A 17,225-nucleotide genomic window follows, 5' to 3' on the forward strand; every position below is an offset into this window, starting at 1 on the left:
ATCCCCCGTCCACTACCTCTCTCTCTCCCGTTAACTCTCTCACTCCCTTCCTCTCCCCTTACCTCCCCTTTTTCCCCTCCCCTCTCCTCTCCCACCTCTCCCTATCCCCTCCCTTCCTTTTTCCCACCTTTCCCCCTCCCCCCATCTCCATCCTTCCTCCTCCCTCCCCTCCCCTCCCGTTCCCTCCCCGTCTCTCCCCCTTCCCCTTCCCCTACACCTCTACCTCGCCTCTCTCCTCCTCTCCTTCTCCTCTCCTCTTCCTATTCTTTGTTCTCTTTGTCCCCATACTTTTATCTCTCCTTTATATCAACTTCCCCCTCCCTCTCCCCCTTCCCCCTTCCATTCCCCCTACCCCCCTCCCCCTCTCAGTTACCCTCCTCCTCCTCTCCCTCCCCTCCTTCACCTCTCCCTCTCATGTTTCCTCTCCTTATCTCCCTCTTCTTTTCCTCCTCGTCACTGTCTCCCTCTCCCTCACCATCTCATTCCTTCTCTTTCTTATCTCTATCACTCCGTATTCCTTGTCTACTTTCTCTCTGTCTCTCTCTCTCTCTCTCCCTCACACACACACACGCACACACACACACGCACACACACACACACACACACACACGCGCGCGCGCGCGCACACGTATACACACAAGCACGCCCCGTGCACTTATGCACACACGAACGCACGCACACGAATACACATACACATACACACACACACACACACACACACACACACACACACACACACACACACACACACACACACACACAGAGAGAGAGAGAGAGAGAGAGAGAGAGAGAAACACATACACAGACACACGCATACACACGCACGCACACACATGGGACCGGAACTTGAGGAAACAAAGATCATCACCAGTGATTCAATTCCTTTAATGAAATAACGTTCTAGGCCGTTAAATCCCTCTTCAAAATCATATAAACCCGATGGCCGAGCGGGTTAGGGTGTTGTTACTAGCGGCGATGGTCGAAGGGATGGCGGCTCGATCCCTGCCACCGGCAAAGTTGAACCAAGGAAATGGTTTATTAAATTTCGCGCCACAGAGTTCTCTTTTAGGGGCACCGTCTTAGGCTCCCAATTGTGAGGTTAAATCTTAAAAGGTAAAATATTGAAGTACGTAAAAAGTTATAAAATTTGGAAGTGAACAAGAAAATGGATATCAAAATGTGACCAGAACGAGAAAATAAAGGGACCATGTCATTCTTGTATGGAAGTGCTTTGGGACAGTGTTCAGTGGAAAAAAAAAACGCGTCAACTAGTTGATGATATTAAATGGTATCTGAACTAAACATTGTATAATGAATAACCATCTTAAATCGACTGGTTGCTGTACATCAGGAATTATGAAGTAATATTTTAGGAGTTAATGCAATCAGAATCTCTTCAGTTTAGTAGCTTCGATTAATTGTCAGTCACGATTATTGAGCAACCAAGGTGAGGCGAGGAGTCTACGACAGGAGACACGTAGCTGCGGCCGAAGCCGTCACTTTAAATTGTGCACTTGGAGCACTCGGGGAGATAACAGTTACTGTTGGAAGTCTGGGTCTGAAACCTTTAACCAGGAAGATACAAGACCTGCACGCTTCCGATTGCGCCACTGCACTGGCGCAACCAGGCACTGTATGTCTTTCAGGGTAGAAGAAATAGCGTTTTTGACCTTAACGTACGGTTATGTATTTTATATTATTCCATTTAATTTCTATTGGTATTACTATGTGTGTATATATATATATATATATATATATATATATATATATATATATATATATATATATATATATACATATATATAAACCACAATGCACTTTAATTCTAAGCCATCAACATCGCAAGAACCGTGGAGGCACCTGCAAATTGAAATGTGGTACGCCCGAGGACTCGAAACTACGGCCAGCACGTGACCAGTGGAGTAGTGACTTAGACCACTGCTCCATCAAGAGAGAGAGATCTACTGCACTGGTCACGTGCTGACCGCAGGTTCGAGTCCTCGGGCGTACCACGTTTCAATTTCTGATTGTGTCTCCGCGGTCATTCCGATGTTAATGGCTTAGAATTAGGGTGCATTTTGGTTGATAAAAATGTATATCTAGTCTCTGGGACCCATTCTGTGTTTTACATATATATATATATATATATATATATATATATATATATATATATATATATATATATATATATATATATATATATATATATATATATATTTGTGTGTGTGTGTGTGTGTGTGTGTGGGTGTGTGTGTGTGTGTGTGTGTGTGTGTGTGTGTGTGTGTGTGTGTGTGTGTGTGTGTGTGTGTGTGTGTGTGAAAGGTAGAACTAATCGGCAAATACACGCAGATATCGCTTATTCATCCGTGAGGGTAAAGAACCATGTAGCCTTTTTACATTAAAACCTCCATAAATGCATTTGATGGATTTCCTTTATCCTTGTGGCGCCCTCTTGACAGTGAAAAAGTCGAACCTAGACGATCGAGAAGATAGAAGTAGTTTCCTCTCCCTTCACGTTACACCAGAAACCATAAACCTTGTATTAAAAACGCTGATGATCTTTATCGAATGCCAGCGTCACCATGATATTCTCTGGTCGATAGAAACCCTCAGCTGCGAGTCTGTCAGGGGCCCGTTTGCAAGTGGGCTGCTTCCTTGCACAGTCCGTTCAATGTTGGTGTGGGGCTATGGCGGGCCTTGCGTCATGCCATCGACATCGTCCCAAGAAAACATTTGTCATTCCACACGGTGTCGTAACCGTTGTTCGATTCTTTAGGGGGAGAAATGCGCCGTAGCCTCTTACGCAAGTCTTGCCACAAAGCACCTGGGTTCAGCGCAGACCTTTTACTGGTGGTGTAGAGACGTCTAGGCCGTATAACTACTTTTTAATCTTTTAATATTCATTAATTGTATTGTTGAATACAGATATGATTTCCCTGCATACATATTTTTTGTATGTTGAGTCTTTTTATTATTGGGGACATAATGTTTGAGCAGACACCCTAAATATATCCTTAGCATATAGCTGGTTCCGAAAACATGTTTCCATGACAGGTGCTCGAAATAGCGATATTACATACAGGTCGTGGTTACCGATATCCGATGTCAGCTTCAGCGCGGTGTGGTCTTCATGTTAAACCCGCCAGAAGAGTGGCAATCTTCGTGAAATTAGTTCTGGCTTAAAGATGCGATTATATGTAGCTGAAATAGGAGGAATCCAGCCTCAAAGGTATGTCGATTGATCAAAACTCCTTGTAAAGGATTACAAAGGCGGAGCATGCCGACAGGAGACCTTTTTGTCCATATCTAGGTCGTATGCGAAAAAATCATAACAATGATAAATAAATGAATAAATAAAAACATAATCATATAAATAATAGATTAAATAAATAAATGCATAGCTATAGTTAATTAATATACAAGCAGGTAAATAGTAAATAATAATAAATTGATATATAGCTAATAATAAATGAGAATCAAGCTAATAATAAACAAACAGACAAATGATAACAAAACAAATAAACAAATAATATAAAATAGATGATAGTCATTACAGCCTCTTGCTTAGGTGTTTATCTAAATGATTCTTAAAGCTTCGAACTGAACTACATTGCACTGCCTCTGCAGGAAGTTTATTCCATTTATTAACTACACGGTAGGCGAAGTTGTTTCTACCCACTTCCAAATTAAATCTATTTCCAGACAGTTTGAGACCATTGTTTCTTGTCGGATTCTCATTCAGTGTGAAAATTTTGTCACTTTTGATGTCAATCCCTTTAGAATCTTAAAGACCTGTGTCAAGTCACCTCGGAGTATACGCTTTGTTAAGGAAAACAGAATCATATGTTTTAGTCGATTTTCGTATGATTTATTTTTCATATTTAGAATCAGTTTTGTGGCTCGCCGTTGTACTTTTTCCAATATGTCAAAGTCTTTAATGAGATTCGGTGACCATACGGAAACAGCATATTCCAAATGTGGACGAACTAACGATTTATATAGCTTGTTAATGAGTGATGGACTTTTGAAGTCAAAAGATCGCGCAATCAGTCCTAGAATCTTATTTGCTTTCTCAGAGGCTGAAATACACTGCTTAGATTATTTGAGATCGTTACTGATAATTACGCAGAGATCCTTTTCACTATCCACTTTTGCGAATTTCCAAATAACTTGTAATCGTACTTACTGTTATTTCTATCTATGTGCATTACCTTGCATTTACTTATGTTAAATTTCATTAGCCACTTTTCAGACCATTGCTGTAATTTATCTAAATCTTCTTGAATATCTACTTGGTTTAAGTGATCATTTGCCATTCCGCACAGTTTTGTATCATCAGCAAATTTGGAAACAGTAGATTTCAGTCCATGGTCTGTATCATTTATATATACTATGAATAGAAATGGCCCAAGAACGGAACCCTGAGGAATTCCACTCGTAACATTTTTCCATCCAGAAGTTTTTCCATTTAAAACAACTCTCTGTTTTCGATCATTCAACCAATTACTAGTCCAACTTAATAGGCTACCACTTATTCAGTGTGAAGCTAATTTAGTAAGTAGTCTTTCGTGTGGGACGGTATCAAAAGCTTTTGAAAAGTCTAGATATATTAAATCTATAAGTTATATTAAATCCGGACTCCAAAGCCTTCCCCTCCCCACACATAGGGCACACCCGAGTTCCTGAAAATCGCTTGTTCACAAGAGGTTGGAATTCAATATTAAGTACTCTTTCCGCAATATATATCAATACTCTGTTCACTCATTTGACTACCCCCATCAGACTAGAGGTGCATACTATATACAGTATATGCTATTCTCTCTAACGCTTTGTTCAGCCTGCAGAACGCCAGCACAGGGCATATCACCATATTTCCGTACACCATACCACCATAACCATACCAGAGTTGCACAAACAGCCACTACTATCTCAACCACCGTTACCTCTACCATTATCTTCGCTACCATTACTTACACCACTATTGCCACCATTATCCCACAGTATTTCCACCACCATCACCTCCACCAATGTCTCCACCATTACCCCTATCATCATTGTCTCCGTTACCATTACCTCCGACATTAACTCCAATACCATTGCCTACACCACCATTGCCTGCACCAACATTACTTTCACCACCATTATCTCTACCCTCGTTACCTCCACCAAAATGGTAAGTATAAACCAGCGCTGGATGATGCAGGGAAAACAGGAATTTTAGAACAGCAGAACTATGAGAACAAAGTGAATAGAGCATCACTATACAAGCAACGACCAATGAATTGGCAGCAGTTTTCATTCAGAAAACAAGCAACATTTATACGGTGTTTTTTCAGCTCTTTCGCAGCGCAGGGGATTTCCCTCGGTCGAAAAAAATTGCATTGTGGCAGTCAGAAAGAAATGCACAAATTGTGAATAACAGTGAAAAAGTTAACGGGACAGTACACAACTGCATGGGGATAATCTAAATTTGATAACGAGTCTAGTTTGTAATTGTACAGGTACATTGGAGAAGGTAGCCTGGACATTTTGTTACAGAAATAAACATTAGAGGAGGCGCAATAACAAAGTCGGTAGACCGTCGGGCTGGTGCGCAGGTCTTTTGATCGAAGTCCGCTTGGCCCAACTGAGTTTCCAGAAGCTGGTCGCTTACCCACATGCATTCACTGTAATTTGGCTCATGGGATTTCGTGATGGACTTGTTAAACAAGGTTGAAAAAATATGGAATGATGAGAATTTGTTAAACCTCTTTATGGGTGCTCGTGCCTGATTCACATACAGCCGAATTAAAAAAAAACAAAAAAAACAAAAAAAAAAACAATACCAGCAGAGAGAGTGGTTGTCACCCTGGAAGGGACTAATCGAAATAATTCATAACCCCAGGGTTAAACGAGACATAATTCTTAACCCCGGCTTAATCGAGACATAGTCCCTGACCTTGGGATTGAGCAATACAGTTTTTAACCTCGAGAATAATCCAGACTAAAACACTTTAATTCATATAGATTAATCTTAGCCAATTCAAGCCGCAGCCTACACTACATTGTCTTTTAATTATGCCATCAAGTTAAATATGCTTTCAGTTAAATTTCGTCTGATTTCATTTGGTTAACTTAATCTATACAGGTTGATGGGTCAAGTGCTGAATAGGAAAGATAGGAGGAAAGGAAGAAGAGAGGAAAGATGATAAAAAAGGAAGGAGAAGAAGAGGAGGAGAAAGAACTGATTCAGAAAGGGAGAAAGAGAAAAATGAAGAGGAGGAGGGGGAAGAAGAAGAGATGAGAGAAGAGGAGGAGACTGGGAAGAAGGAGAAGTCTGGCAAACACAACGATAACGACGTGAAGGCCATCGTGCCTTTCAGTGGTACTCAGGCCTTGCATAGAGTCTTCGTATCCGCCTGCTCAACGAGGCCAATTTCCCTCCACTTTCCCTCCTTTCCTTTCTCCTTCATTCTCCACCCGCTCACTTCCCTTCAGTTCCCTCCTCTCCACCCCTCACCGCCTCTTCCCTCCCTTCCCTTCCCTTCCCTTCCCTTCCCTTCCTTCCGCTATTCCTTCCCCTCTAGCTCCCTTCAACACACTCCCTCCCTTTCCCTTCCCTTCCCTTCTCTTCCCTTTTCTTGTTTTTCCTTTTCTCCCCCTATTCTTTCCCTTCTTTCTTCCCCTCTACACTCCCTTCTATGCTCCCCTCCTTCCCTTCCCTTCCCTCCTCTCCTTACTCTTACCTTCCCGTCCGATCCTTTCCCTATCCTTCCCTCACTTCCCTTTTCCTTCCATCGCCTCCCCTTCCTTCCCACCATTTCTCTTTTCTTCCCTTCATTTTCCTTTCTTTCCCTTCCATTCCCATTCCTTTCCTTTCCTTCCCCTGCCCTTTTCCCCTCTTTCCCTTCCCTCCCTCCCCACTATCCTCCTTTCCCTTCTCTTCCTTTCACTTTCCTTTCCTTTCCTACTCCTTTTCATTTCCCTTTCCCCTTATTTCCCTGCCTTCACTTCACTTCCATTTTCTTCCCTTCTCTTCTCCTCCCCATCTCTCTCCCTCTAATCCTCTCCACCTTTCCGTTACCTCTTATCCAGTTCTGTACCTTCCCATCCCCACACATCTTCCCCTTCCCTCGTATCTTTACTTTCCTTGCTTTCTCTCCTTCCCCATTCTCCTCTCTCGTCACCTCACACAGCATTCTTTTCCTTACCCTTCTCCATTCCCCTACTTCCCGGCCTCGATACCCGCTCGTTCTCCCACGTTCTTCTCTTTTCCTCCCCTCTCCTCTCCTCTCCTCTCCTCTCTTCTTCTTTCCTGGCCTCCCCCCTCCTCCCCTCTTTTCCCCTCTCCTCCCCTCTTCTCCCCTCTCCTCTCTTCCCCTCTTCTCTCCTCTTCTCCCCTCTCCTCTCCCCCCTCTTCTCCCCTCTCCACCACTCTCCTCCCCTCTCCTCCCCTCTCCTCTCTTCCCCTCTTCTCCCCTCTCCTCTCCTCCCCTCTTCTCCCCTCTCCTCCCCTCTTCTCCCCTCTCTACCACTCTCCTCCCCACTCCTCCCCTCTCCTACCCTCTCCTGTCCCCTTCACTCCATTCTCCTCCACTCCTCTCCATTCCCCTTATCTCCCCTCCCCTGGTCTTACCTCTCCACTCCCCTCTCCTCCCCTCCCCTCCTCTACCCTCTCCTCCTCTACCCTCTCCCTCCCCTCCCCTCCCGTATCCACCTCTCCCATCCACTTCCCCGTCCCTCCCCTTAACTCCCCACCTCTCCCGTCCTCTGCCCTCTCCTTCTTTCCCTCTTCTTTCCTCCTTTCTCCTCCCCATCCCCTCCCTTCCATTTTCTTCCCTCTCTGCCTTTTCTCCTCCCTTCTCCCCTCTTCTCTCTGATCCTCCCTTCCTCCTCACTTCTCTTCTTCCCTGTAAATAAAATACAATAAAGTAAGATAAGCAGTCATGGGAACTGACACTAAAGACTTAAGTTTTTCTTTCTTTCTTTCTTTTTTATAGTAACACCAGCCATTAGCACTTAACATGGAGTTGTTCATATCCAGTGTGTAGTGAACCATATCGCGGGGCTTATATGGTGTAATTTTACTCCTTTGTTTCTCCTTTTCTTGACTCTAGGCTGGTCACCTATATTGACTAATTACATTGTGTTCATATTTGCTACATCTACAGCAACAACCCTACCACCACCAGCATGCCAGCATCGCCACCTAAGTACCACTACCTCACCACCACCCTAGCACCACCAAAGCACTAACACCCCACCACCCAACCACCACTACAACACAACACCACCACACCGCACCATCACACCAAACTACACTACACCACACCACACCACGACCACTATACCACAACGCACTACACTACACCACCACATCACCATCACACAAGCACAACATCACTACACCGCCACCAAACCACAACCACCACACCGTCAACACCACCAAAACACCACACCACCATCTCTACCATATCACCACACCAAATCATCACCACGACACCACCACTATCACACACACACACGCACGCACACACACACACACACACACACACACACACACACACACACACACACACACACACACACACACACACACACACACACACACACATATATATATATATATATATATATATATATATATATATATTGACTATACTGATATGCTTTTTCAAAGCATACCTGCAAAACTAGTCAGGAATAAACTCAAGACTAAGACTCCTGTGTTTCCTACTCCGTTTACGTATATATATATATGTATATATATATATATATATATATATATATATATATACATATATGTATATGTATGTATATATATGTATATATATATGTATATATATATATTTACATTATATATATATATATATATTTATATATATATATGTGTGTGTGTGTGTGTGCGTGTGTGTGTGTATGTATAATAGAGGCTTAATTTAGACAATTCCATTTGTCTTTGAGGCAACAGAAATGTATGAATATAATTGTGCCATGAATGGAAAGGAGAGAAAGTATGTCCTTAGATACCAAAGCAAAAAAGGGTCATGAAAGATTGAAAGAGAAAGCGGGTGATGCAGGAAAAAAGGGAAAGTTGTTCGTGAAGATGAAATGAGAGAATAAGACGTGAATGGTTAAATGTGTAAATGGGTCACGAATGAAGTAGAACGAAAATAGGTCATAAAGAAGAGAAAAGTGTTGATGAAGAAAGGAGAGAGACTGTATCGAGTTGGAACCACATGACATTCCAGAAAGAGACCTTTCGGTTGTCGTTATTGTTTTTACTCACTCCTTGGTTAAACCTATGATCTAACCGCTCGAGACCAACATTTTGTGCCTTGTAATTATCTTGAAGTATTTTGAGGACCAGTATGAGTCGTCCAGTTCCCTCTTTTTTTTTTTTTGTGTGAACATTTAAGGTGGTTTCTGTGTGGTTTGTTTCTTTATATCAGATATCAATTCTGTGGCTCGTCACTACCTATTCCAATCTACCGAGATTCGGCTACCATACTGCAGACTAAAGATTTATATAATTCGTTGATGGCGGACGAAAACATCTTGCTATCAACCGAATAATCCTGATTGCTTTTCCTAATACCAGAATGGAATATGGGACATAATGAAAGAAAAAAGATCGTTAGTCTTGAAGAAAACGGTAGAAGCATATCAAGATTAAAAGGGAAATAGGTCATAAAAAGCTATTGGAATAGAAAAAATAACGGAGACAAAAAGGGGAAATGATCATGAACGAAAAAAATGTCATGAAGAAATCGTAAAGGAAGAAAAGAGTTGAAGTTAAAAAGTGAGTAGCTTAGGGTAAATGGAAAATGGGAGAATGGAACGAGGGCTGAAGATGGAAATGAAAGAGTAACGAAGGATCGGAAAAGGAAAAAAATGAAGAGAGGAAGTTGTAGACAGGAGATGAGCTTGGATGATGATGATGGACAAGAAAAGAAAGTGAAGAAGGGAAGAGAAGGAGTAACGTGTAAAGATGGAAATAGAAAATAGAAAAAGACCATAAAGGGGAGAGGAATTGAAGAAGGAAAATGTAAATGGACAATGAAGTGATGAAAGAAAACAGAAGAGAGCGGGCGATGTGTGGAAATTCAAAGATGATAATGGAAGGAAGTGCTGAGATGGCATGGAGCTGGGCAGACAATGCAATCAGCCTCTACAGAGAGATTCTGTTTAATTATATTATTGATGCATTGTCTCCGGACCGTATAAACTCGGATTAAGTCGACTTAGCGTCAGGATTTCCTCTGAGCTTAATAGAATTGTCTGACGCTAACCAGGACAAAATCGTTTAAGTGTGTCATGAAAAGGAGAGGGGGTCTCCTCTGAATCAAGTAAAGTCGTCTGATGTTAGTCAGGACAAAATCCTTAAAGCACGCTACGGTGCACAACTGAACAAAAGAGCCGCCTGGTCTCGTCAGAATAAAATAAATAGAATAGATTAGAACGGTTATGTGTTGTATATCGACAAAAGCTGGATTGGATGAACTTTATACTCCTTTCATGGAGATGGGGAGTATCATAGGACTAGAGTTCAAACGGGAGAAAACAAAGCACATGTCTCGACGACAGAGAATAGATGGAAATGTTGACATCGAAGATCTAGAAATAGAAAGTGTACACAAGTTCACATATCCATAATTACCAGTGACAATCTAATCGATAGAGAAATTTTCTGAATGGATAGGAAATGGTAGCAGATGGGCCTTTGCCCTACACAGAGTACTAACAAGTAAAATAATATCCCACAGAACTAAGCTGAGAATATACAACGTAATTATATTACATGGACTCTAACGAAGGAGAAAAAATACAGATTAGAAGTTTATGAAAATAGTATCCTAAGAAAAAATTTTGGTCCTGTATTTGAGTTTGAACTAGTCCATAGGGTGTGGCGTGCTAAAAGACCTTTGTCAGATGTCAGGGCAGCTTTATATAACACAGAGATTACCTTAATACTGATTCTAAGGTATGTTATATTTTGCTGAGTCCCTGGAGTTGTACTTAATTGATGTCCTGTTTCTGAATATTGTATTCCTGTAATTTGTGTTGATATATTTCCAGTTACCAATGTAATTTTCTTTTATTCATTCTAGTTTCAACTGGGATTTTAGGTAAAGTTTTTGTATTCCAGCGTGACTGGAAGGGTAAGTAACATAGGTATTTTAATGTTTGTGCGTTGTCTCTTTTTCTGGTAATCTATTTTAATGATGTGGGTATTTTGTGAACTGGTGTCCTACCTAGTGACGAATGTACATTCTCGAGTAACTGTTCTTGGGAGACCTTTCCCAGGGTGGCACAAATGCCCCTTTATATTGATTCCGTTTGCTATCTCTGTATATCCCTGAAGACGAACCCTGGACAGGGTTCGAAACGTAGGAAAATACTAATATTGACAAGTCCAGCCATTATTTTCTCCTAAACGATGATTGCTGGACCCTGGGTATGCACGAATATGTATGTGTGTGTGGCAGGAAAGAGGGGGTGGAGATTGAAGTTGTTGATTCAGAGAAGCAAGAAAATGCCTTGGGGGACTAAAAAGTGTAATGAGAAATAGGAATTTGTGAATGGATGCAAAGACGAGATTATATGAAGGGATGGTTGTGCCGACAGCACTCTGGGATAGACTTGGAATTTAAGAGAGACAAAGAGTAAAAATTTGAATGTGGTTGAGATGAAATGTCTGAGAAGTATGGGGGTTACTAGGTTGGATAGGGTAAGAAACGAGGAGGTGATGAGGATAGCTGGGATGGAAAAGGAGATGGTAGATAGAGCCAATGAAAGAGTATTGGGATGGTTTGGACACACGGAAAGAATGAAGAAAGATTAGTAAAAGAGGTGTAGAGGGAGTGAACATGAGGAGATGACCGAGGATGATATACTGTGTAAGTGCTGTCCTGCTACATTGCTTCTGACCCAGATCAGTGGGCGGGATATAGGGATGACCTGTCATCCATGAGGAGCTAAGTTGAGAGTGAGGAAAATGTGGTAGATGGGAGTGTCATTTGGGCCAAGGGACATAATCAAGGAAACAAATATCAAAACATGTTTCAAACAAAATACCACGTTTTATTAGGTCTCATGTATAATGCAGTGGAACAGAAATGCACATAAATCTACACGTTCGGCTGTCCTCCACACAGATTGTGGCTGATGTCCTTCAGTAGCTCCGGAATATTCTTTCTTCCTTTCTGTCAGTCACCAGGTTGTAGAGACGAGTCTGAAGTTCATTGTAAACCCATTTTGTTTGCTTAGTGGGGCGGATGCCACGCTCCTCCTGAAGCAACATAATGTCCACACGGGATGACTCAGCTTGGAAACATCCAGACAGACCTGTCCACCTCTCGTCGATGTAATCACTTTTATACTAGTTGAATAGCTCTTAGAAAACTGATTTGACATGAATTGGCAGGCCAGGTTTATATACTGAGTTGCCTGCCTGAGGTGTGAGGTGAGGCAACATCTATTAAAATTTAATTCTCATAGGTGACACATTAAAGCAACACCTTGTCATCAAAGGCACATTTTATTTTGCAAATAAGTAAAAATATATATATATATATATTTTTTCAAATTTGGTTCATGGCCCAAATGTCCATTGGGTCACCTCCGTGGCCCAAATGTCCGTCCACGGGTCTCCCCATTGGGAGTGGGCATCCAAATACAAAGATAAGCGATGGACCTCAGGATCTCTGGAATAACATAAAAAAAAAAAAAAAATTCTACCGCATAGAATAGAAAATTAAAATAATTGTCAAACACATTGTATATTTGACTTAGTGAAATTCGTTTGCGAAGCCAAAACATCTTTTCTTGGAAGTGAAAACATACTTAGACTCCAGTAAGGCAACATTCATAATAGAATTTTTTGTTAGGATAATTTTGAAATTCCCATGTGAAGTCGCAACATCTTTGTCTATATCAAAAGAATAAAACAAACATTCCCTTGTGAAGCCAGATAAGTTGAATTAAAACACCACTAAAGGCGGTATGTATGTATGTATATATAATATATGTATATATATATATATGTATATATATATGTATATATATATATGTATATATAATATATATGTATATATATATGTATATATATATGTATGTATATATGTATATATGTATATATATATGTATATATATATGTATATATGTATATATGTATATATATGTATATGTATATATGTGTATATATGTATATATGTATATATATGTATATATATATTTGTATATATATATGTATACATGTATATATATGTATATATATGTATATATGTATATATATATATATATATGTATATATATGTATGTATATGTATATGTGTATATATATATATGTATGTATATGTATATATGTGTATATATATGTATGTATATGTATATATATATGTATATATGTATATATATATGCCTATATATACATATATATATATATATATATATGTATATATGTATATATATGTATATATATATATGCATATATATATGTATATATATATGTATATATATGTATATATGTATATATATATGTATATATATGTATATATATGTATATATGTATATATATGTATATATATGTATATATATTTATATATATATGTATATATATGTATATATATATATGCATGTATATATGTATATATATGTATATATATATGTATATATATATATATATGTATATATATATATATATATATATATATATATATGTATATATGTATATGTATATATATATATATATATATACATATATATATATATATATATAAATGGGGCCGAAACGTCCGAGGTTGACGATTTCATGAGGTGTTGAGTGGAGGCAACTGAATTTTTAAAAAAGCTGGCTCTAGATTTACTAAGGGCTTGATCCGGGAACCAGGCTGGGTAGGCAAGTTTCATTAATTGGAATTTATTGAAGTTGATCTCCCGGTCCAAGAATTGGGAACTACAAATCCTGAAAGCCCTCGGAGTGCTTTCAGGATTTATAGTCCCCTATTGTGGGTTCCTAAATTGTGAGGAGGGGAACGGAGCCCCTTCGTCTTCGATCGTCTCACATGTAATGAGCAAGGACTACTCCTCCTCACCCTTTCAACGTCGAAACGTCTAAAAAGGTGAATAAAATTGCCTGTCGCCGGCCACCGTCGGCATAGTACGCCAATGTAGCAAGTTCGTGTTAAATCTTTCAAGGCAGCCGTGTCCCTGAGTCGAATTAAATCACGTGACACGAAGGAGAATAAAACTAAGTACGTCACCAGAGCCAAGAGTGTTAATATTGCATCTTCTGTTTCATCTCAGCTGTTGATGCCTACCAACCCACGAATCGGATTAATTTTTCCCATGCGTGGCCCTGAGATTAATATTAATCCCCGGTGAATTCAATATCAAGATTATTTTATCCATCACCTACTTCTCGGCCAGGCTAAGTAAATTGTAGTCCAGGAGAAGCCAGATCCTGAAGTTGGAGGATGGGTTACGTTTGTGTTGATCGTATTTAGATGTTCCCACTGGAGGCGTTTGGCAACTGAAGCGGGCCGGGATGCGAAGGGGATCTGAAGCGGTGAGTGCACATGTGGCCCGGGCGTCGGCGCGTTGGGACACCATTGTCTTTCATCGCAGTTTCCCGTTGTCCTTGTTATCAGAAGCTCCCGTCCAGTGTGGTTAGTCGAGTGTCACTGCTCTCATAGCGGTGTCGAGATCGTGTCCGAACGCGCACGATCCGGGACGAGGGTGATTGTAGGCAAGGAACCTTGTCCGCTCGCCAGCCACTCGCCGTCTCGCCCGGTTTCATCACAGATCGCCAAGCATTCATAGAAGCCCCCTTCCCTGCCGCCGCCGCCGCCAGTCATAGAATATCTTCCGGTTTTTCTTCATGTATATTTTTCTCTCCATAGCTGCAAACCCCTTCCATTCCTTTGTGGCTATAAACGTGACCTCAATGGCGGGGAAAATAGTAGCGATAGTGAGACTGACCGCCTAGAACTGTCCCGCTGATTGTCTACCACCTGTTCCGTTCCTTCCCATGCCACCTCTCCCGTCCCCGCCGTAGCCTCCCTCCAGAAGAAGGTTGCTGGGGGTGGGGCCGGGGCTTGCGGGGGGGGGGGTGCTGGGGGGACTAGTGAACCGTCTCGGTCTCGTGTCTGATGAGGACCTCCCACTCTCGAGAGCGCCTCTCAAGAAGACAATAGGCTCCTCCATCGAAATGGAAGTCCATCACGAAGTCTAAAGAAAGGAATATAAAGCGTCAAAAGTGAAAATATTAATTGATCCGTGAAGAAGAAGAAGAAGAAAAAAAAAAAGAATCCTCAGACGAGCAGGCGTTCGATGTAAGGGTGATTTAATTTGGGGATATGTAACCGTGGCAAACGGTTTGCCAAAGTGCACATCTTTTCCCTCCTCTTTTGAAATGAAAAAAGCCCAGTTTCGAAGCGGGAAATCTGCCGCACGGTGGAAACTTTCTACCTGAGGTCAGAACAATATATTCGTTGTGTAGTATTTCAGTATTTTTGAACCTTCATGCTTGTCGTGGGTGTGTAGAAGGATGGAGTTGTATTTATTAATAGTGGGAGGAGTGAAGCACCCCTTGCAGTCTTGAGGCTCGCGGCCGCCAGAACAATCAAGACTTCTGATCAAGACCTTAGTGACTGACCATGGAGGGAGGGGTCCACCCCCTCAACTGAATGAAATTGTCTGGTGGCAGCCAGAATACGATGTGTGAAGGCATTAGTCGTGGTGTAAGGCTTATCCTACGGCAGCCAGAATAAAATGTGTAAAGGTGTTGACTCGCATCTCGATCCCTTTGATTTGATTAGCACGAGGCTGCTCGTGGGTCGTAGGTCTTCTTCTAAAGCCTCTTTGAACTGAACGAAATCGTCTGGTTTTAGCCACAACAAAAAAATGTCAAGGTGCCATCTTAGCGTAGGGTATAATTTAGATATCCTTAACCCTTTCGGCATGCAGTCCTACTCTTGAGCAGAATGAAATCGTCTTCCGTGAGATAGAAAATCCATGAGCAGAATGAAATCGTCTGCCGTGAGATAGAAAATCCATAAAGATGGCGGAGCGAAAGGTGTTAGCCTTTTCACCCGAGGACGCTTCTTTATACGTTTGATTTTGGCTGACTTCAGACAGTCTGTTCATGAAAGAGACAAACTGTGGACCAGTTGGGGTCACGATCGGTCGAGACCCTGTGATGCATTCCGGAGTCTGGTCATCACACGAACCAAACCATCTGGTGTTATCTGACGTTATTCGAAACCGAATGACATTGATATTGGCTGCTCTAATCCCAATTAAGTGTACATATGTTCTGAGAGTATTTAGTTTGCCTCGCAATTAGTCTGGCGATAATCAGAAGAAAGTAACAACAAAAGTGTCGTCCTGTAGGAGTTAATCCATTGATTCTCGGCAGGGGTGTATGTCATGAGGACCACATGAAAAAATGGGACCCTGGGGAGCCTCAGAACTATTTCTTTCATTTGTACAGATATTACTTTTGCTACAAACATAAGTCTTATATGCATATTTATATCCATTCTGAGTATTGGTATTATGTCAGGGATAACCAGCGATTTTATACTTCGGGACAGTATAACACCCAAGAGATGGAGTCATGGAGGTGGTAGAGGGAAATAGAGGAGATTATATAAAAAGTAGAATATATATATGTGTGTGTGTGTGTGTGTGTATATATATATATATGTATGTATATGTATGTATATATATATATATATATATATGTGTGTGTGTGTGTGTGTGTGTGTGTGTGTGTGTGTGTGTGTGTGTGTGTGTGTGTGTGTGTGTGTGTGTGTGTGTGTGTGTGTGTGTGTGTGTGTGTCGAAAAAGTCGAAAACCGCCGCTTCTACTCATTCACAGTTCTTGTGCTCTTACACACGTTCTGACTGGCCCCAGGCGAATGAATTAAATGAAGCAAATCTATTACAGTCATAGAGCCTTATCATAACCTCTCAGCAGTTATACGAGTTTTTTCTACTTCTATAAGATTTTAGTTAACTAAGTTAAACCTTCTTTAGTGACAAATACAATTTATTGTCTCATTCGCACAACCCTTTCAGTCCGGTGACGCCTCCTCTGCTGAATGAAAGCATCTGGCGTTAACTAGCGTGACTACGCTGAAAGGGTTAACATGTATAATATATCGACTCTTGCAACCAGGAGAGCACTTAACGCCTGAGGTTTGGCTGCCTGGCGATTACTTTGAAATTGCTGTTGCATGG

General features: G+C 41.0%; 1 protein-coding gene across 2 annotated transcripts in view; it reads left to right on the forward strand.

Moving 5' to 3' along the window:
• Window positions 1–14,544: 14,544 nt before the first annotated feature.
• Window positions 14,545–17,225, forward strand: part of kcc (solute carrier family 12 member kcc) — a 731,707-nt gene continuing 729,026 nt past the window's right edge. For both annotated transcript variants that reach the window (XM_076198824.1, XM_076198825.1), the window contains exon 1: window positions 14,545–14,648. The gene's annotated coding sequence lies outside the window, so the exon portion shown is untranslated. The remainder of the gene's footprint in view (window positions 14,649–17,225) is intronic.

The sequence above is a fragment of the Oratosquilla oratoria genome, chromosome 15, assembly GCF_046742065.1.
Source record: "Oratosquilla oratoria isolate Oo_2021 chromosome 15, ASM4674206v1, whole genome shotgun sequence".
In the NCBI taxonomy this organism is placed as follows: domain Eukaryota; kingdom Metazoa; phylum Arthropoda; class Malacostraca; order Stomatopoda; family Squillidae; genus Oratosquilla; species Oratosquilla oratoria.